This window comes from Rutidosis leptorrhynchoides, chromosome 11 (assembly GCF_046630445.1).
Source record: "Rutidosis leptorrhynchoides isolate AG116_Rl617_1_P2 chromosome 11, CSIRO_AGI_Rlap_v1, whole genome shotgun sequence".
NCBI lineage: Eukaryota > Viridiplantae > Streptophyta > Magnoliopsida > Asterales > Asteraceae > Rutidosis > Rutidosis leptorrhynchoides.
Genome location: NC_092343.1, coordinates 50,521,477 through 50,526,792, shown reverse-complemented (window position 1 = coordinate 50,526,792; position 5,316 = coordinate 50,521,477). Strand labels below are relative to the sequence as shown.

At 32.2% G+C, this 5,316-nt stretch overlaps 1 long non-coding RNA gene across 2 annotated transcripts; it reads right to left on the bottom strand.

The window, feature by feature from the left end:
- Positions 1-1,412: 1,412 nt before the first annotated feature.
- Positions 1,413-3,930, bottom strand: LOC139877378 (uncharacterized). Of its 2 annotated transcripts, XR_011768555.1 has the most exons (6): positions 3,738-3,930; positions 3,549-3,627; positions 3,105-3,252; positions 2,234-2,610; positions 2,100-2,155; positions 1,413-1,727 (listed from the first exon to the last, which is right to left on the bottom strand). It is a non-coding gene; the product is annotated as an uncharacterized lncRNA (long non-coding RNA). The 2 variants fall into 2 exon arrangements; XR_011768554.1 differs by lacking the exon at positions 3,105-3,252.
- Positions 3,931-5,316: the final 1,386 nt, after the last annotated feature.

Here is a 5,316-nt window from a genome sequence, read left to right as displayed (position 1 = left end):
CCAAGGGGCAGCGCCCCTGGCTGGGGTCCCGCTCCCAGGTGAGCGGGCAGGGGTCGAGGGTGCAACCGTGGCAATCGTAGGGTCGAAATACTTTATAGAGATAGTGATTACACGATTCAAGAACGAATCCGGCAGTCAATTCATACCCGTTTTCTAACACTTGGTTGGTTTTGGTTTATGTTTCTTTCTTTTGTTGATACTCGCTTTCTATTGTTATATTGTGTTGTTTTTGTTTAGGTTTGTAGTTGTAAGTTTTGGTTGTTGAGGTCGGGGTTTTGTTAGTTGCTTTTGCTTAGGTTCCACTCACGCTTAAATAGTGTTTTTTTTTTTTTTTACCGTTTGTTTGTTTCTTTAGTTTTGTTGTGGTGGAGAGGATTAAAACTTAATGATGTGCTGAAATTTTTTTTCAGTACTAATTATAGTTGAATATTATTTTGGTTGTAGTTTACTTTCAAAATATTACAAATTCAGAAAATATATAGAGTTCGAGTAGTTAGATTTAGTTGTGTCCTATAAAATTTAAATGAAAAACTATAAATCTGAAAAATATACGAGATCGTGCTGTTAAATTTAGTGATGTCCTATACAATTTAATTACTAAAAAATTTCAAACTAGTAATGTCTCGTGACCTCACAAACTTGTAAGTAGAGTCGCCAGTGAGTGGTTTGTGCTTTCTAGTCGGGTGTTTGTTTTGTATTAGATTATTTCATGCATCTTTGTTAAAGTTTCATCATATCATGTTAAACTAGTTTATAACCCGCGATTTCGCGGGTTTTTAAAAGTAAAGATTATGAAACTTATTTTGAATGGTAAGGAGAAATGTATTGGAATGATTAATCTTTGGCAAATGAAAGAAAAATAAACATGATGGAATATATTTCATAATGTTATAAAAACACGTGTAAATGAAATCAAACAATTATGTAAAACGAATGTCAATACAATAGTTTAATGAATCTGTATCAAAGGGAAGAAAACATGTCTATCATGCTTGTGGACAAGGGCGGATCTATGAAGGGTCAGGGTGGGTCGGCCGCCCCCAGTGGATTTGCAATTTTTAGTGTAAATTTTTTCGGTTTTTCGATTTTGACCCCGGTGGAATTTTTTTTTTTGCCCCAAACCCTTCATATTTTGTCCTCAAACCTTCATATTTTGCTCCAAAACCTTAGTATTTTGCCCAAAAATCTCTAAATTTTGCTCAAAAACCTCTATATTTTGCCCCAAAATCTCAATATTTTGCCCCAAAAAAATCTCTACGTTTAGAAATTTTTTTCGCCCCCGGTGAAAAAATTTCCTGGATCCGCCACTGCTTGTGAACGTAATTGCCAAGCATAGTTTCTTGCTTCTATTCTCTTGAAATACGCGTTAATTGACAGTAATGATATTGCACATTCTTTATCATGAAGCAGCGTAATTCTCAAGATGAAACAAAACTCATCAAAAAACATCATTAATATTTCTCATGGTTGTTGGAGTTTTATACTCTTATCTATATTACAAACAATAGTCCAAACCTTTTTGGATTATGATATTAACAAACATGAGTAATCATATACTGCGTAATATACATGTTTAAGATTTTAAAGTAGTTACTTTATCAACGTCAACGCCTATGTCAGTATCATCATTTTTCTTTGAGTGTCATTACTCGCTGACGTTGAACCAATAATAAATTTTCTTTATTCTTCAAAGTGATATTACTTCTTTTTTTGATGTTCTTCTCAGCCTTCATAAAATTTTGAAAGTATATGAGCTGTAAAAATTTATGGTAATCGAATATGCTATAAAATATATACCGAAAATACGAAGTAATTAGAAGCAGTTTAATTTAATTTTGGCATTTTGTTACGAAAGGATGTGCATTTCTTATAACATAGTGATTTGACTCACCAATTAATATTAATATCAAATATCAATATCAATTATATGTATCAAAAATAAACTTTTTAATTATACTCACGATAATTTAGATAGGAGATTAGCTGACTAATTTTATTTATTAGTTATAGATAAAGATAATTGTAGGTTATGATCTGATTACTGTCAAATTTTAAGATTTTAAATATAAGAAGGGACTCAAATTAAGTAAGTTTATCACCTCTGGTAATTGAGTCTCCAGAGTATCCCAGTTTGACCAGCTCCCCCTAGGATTACCTATCATAGCAAATGAGAACCAGTTGCCTTAGAATGAGAACAAAATAAGTATGAACAAATTTAATAACAATAACTAACCGCAAGAGTTTGAGCTGTTAAGACTGAGATAAACATCTTAGCATGATCTTAATGGATCCTTCATATCACAACATTTAGCACTCTGGTCTCGTTCAACATCCGCCATGTCTCTCATGACTCGTTGCTAGTGAAAAGATTACAATAATAATGGTCTGTTAAAACTAAAACATAAACAAACATGTATTTGAAATACTTTGTGGCCCCAAAACGCATTGGTCAGCTTTAGCATATAGTTGCACACATCTCAGTCGTAGAGTTATAGTTGCTAAGTTTCTTCTACAAACTTGATCAATCCATAACCTAGGGTGTATCCAGTCATTTGATCAACGTGTGGCATGAAAGCACCATTATATATGTAAATGCTTTTCTGCAGCAACCTGGCCAGATAAGTTAATAAAAACATGACAGATAACTTGGCAAAACAGTGCACATGCTATTACAGCATTAACATTTCAACAAATGCAAAGACCTGAATAAATGCGTATTGAATCGATATACTGAAACATATATATATATATCAATTTAAATCTCGACACGTCTACTTTCTAACCGAGTAATTAGCGTTTTCCAAAACTTTGCCCTTTTTAAGTTTGAAGCACGCTTATTAGGCTCGAGAGTAATTTTGACAACTTTCAATTAAAATGACAAAAAATGGGTTGACGACTTTTTGAGGTATATGATATATATTAATAATCAATAGAGAACTCACTATAATCAAGATTAAAAGATTGCAAATGAGTAGTTTATAATCCGTAGTTTGTACAAGTTCATATGCACGAATATAAAAGAACCTGTCGTTATGTGGAAATAATTATATAGGACTTAAATTATAACTATAAAGGCATTCGGAATGCGGTTATGTAAGACTTACTAATTCATGTATTCCTCTTTGGGCAACTGCCAACCAAGCTCCTTAAATATCAAATTCTTGAATACACGAACATAAACATTCTGAAAGGTCTCCATTAAATCCACACTATCTTGTTATTATACGTTTCATACTATCCTGTTATATCAACCTGTCATTTACAATGACAAATCTTTCCAGACTATCCAGTTATTAGACGTTTCAAACTATACTGTTATTGTATTGAATTCAACAACGAATTCAATTATACGTTACAGACTATCCTGATATATCAACCTGTCATATACAATTAAAATAGTTTCGGTATTGATATAACCAACACATGTGGGGAATTATCACTTATTCAAACAGAAGCATCATCTACGTCTAAAGCCATAATAGCAAATTTCCAATAGTACAAATTTCTCAAGTATAGGGACACATCAATTGTGAAGGATACCAACTTACAGATGCTTTCATGAGGTGTAGTCTGAAAAGGATGATCCACAACTAAATTTCTCGAATGTAGTTAATCACAGCAACCGACCTATACATAAGAACTAAAAACGTACAATTAATAATATGTATTATCATCAAAAAAATTTGTTGGTTAATTGTGTTAAATTAAGTTCAAATCTTTAAAATATCATAATATACCACACTATTTGATCACAGTTGGCTCTAGATTAACATAGGCACATTGGACGTGCTTTCCAGATCGGATTTCACTTAAAAAGTTGTTGAACACATCATCACATCCTCCAACTGTTTTGTCATTTAGCATGTGACCATCAAACATTAGCATGAATGCTTGCAATACACCCTATAGATTGAAGATTTAATTAACCTGTGATAAATACAATCACATCACAACTCGCAACTATTTTTTAAAAAATGTTTTAAGCACCAGAATCAATCAAATTAGAAAATAATTTCGTGAAATAAGTAATTAAATCTTAAATTTACCAAACCCTGAAATCTTTCGTATTCATAAATAACAAAAATCCCTATTCGGAACGTGTTACATATAACTACATAAATTAAAATTAGGGTTTTAAATAATGTATATAAATTTACCTTGAATCACTGATCGAAAGATTTTACATCAAAAGTCTTTTCATATAAGAAGTCAATAAAAATTTACCGATGATGTTTGATGACCTGTGACTATACCATCATAATCACCTGAACACTTTAAATCGATCTGCATTAACATATTATGAAACATAAGTGTCAAGTAATTCCGCTAATTAATAATTAATCAAACCAATCGATGTTGATATCTGTTTCCTGATTGAATCGCTTCATTTCTAATAAAAGAAGGTGTTCGGATTCAATTGCGCTAAAAGGATAGATCGAATATATCGATGTTGATGTCTGCTTCCTAATTGAATCGCGAACCGTAATTGTTGTTGGGTGGAATTTTGATGTGTGGAGTTTGATGTTATTTTTTCTCGTTCGTGACCCTCTGGAAGGAACGTGATGATCCCAATTTTTTAAATGAATGCAGAAGATGGGATGGGTAGATTAGTAGGAAGACAGATAAAAGTGAAGAGAGAGACAATTGTTGAGTTATCATGAGATCAATGGTTGTTATTCGAAGTTAAATTTTAATCTAATGGTTCTTGCTTTGCCATCTAAGCTTGATTAAGGGATGATTAGGTGAAAGTGACTTTGTTATTTTATTATATATAATATAGAATATAGATAGATAGATCATGTTAAAGGATAAACACATAATGTTCTTGGTTGGTCATCTTGACGCACATTTCTTTTCTTACTTGTCCATCACTAATTCGTTCAAGATCCTCGTCTGTTACACCCTACCTTGTGTAACTACTCTTCCTTCTCAACGCTACCTCTTTGCTAGGTCTTGTACCGGAATACTATGGTTCTACTTTCTAGTATATATATATATTTTTTAATTTCATCCCTGACGACGACATTCATGTTTTGATCGGGTTCACTTCTCTGAGTTAGTTTATGATGATTTTTCAAGCTATGTGATTGCTATTTTTGAGTTCGTTAGATGTAGTTGGGATGGCCCCCTGTTCGCATTTTGTTGCAGTTTGCGAGAATTTTTTTATTTTTTGAAATGCCATAAAGCGTGAACTAAGATACATGTTAAAAAAAAAAAAAGATCATCAAAATAACCTAATATGGACTATCATATTCCTTATGCTTAATAATTTTATATACTCCAACTTTCACTATCAACCCATTTGAGGTATGTCAT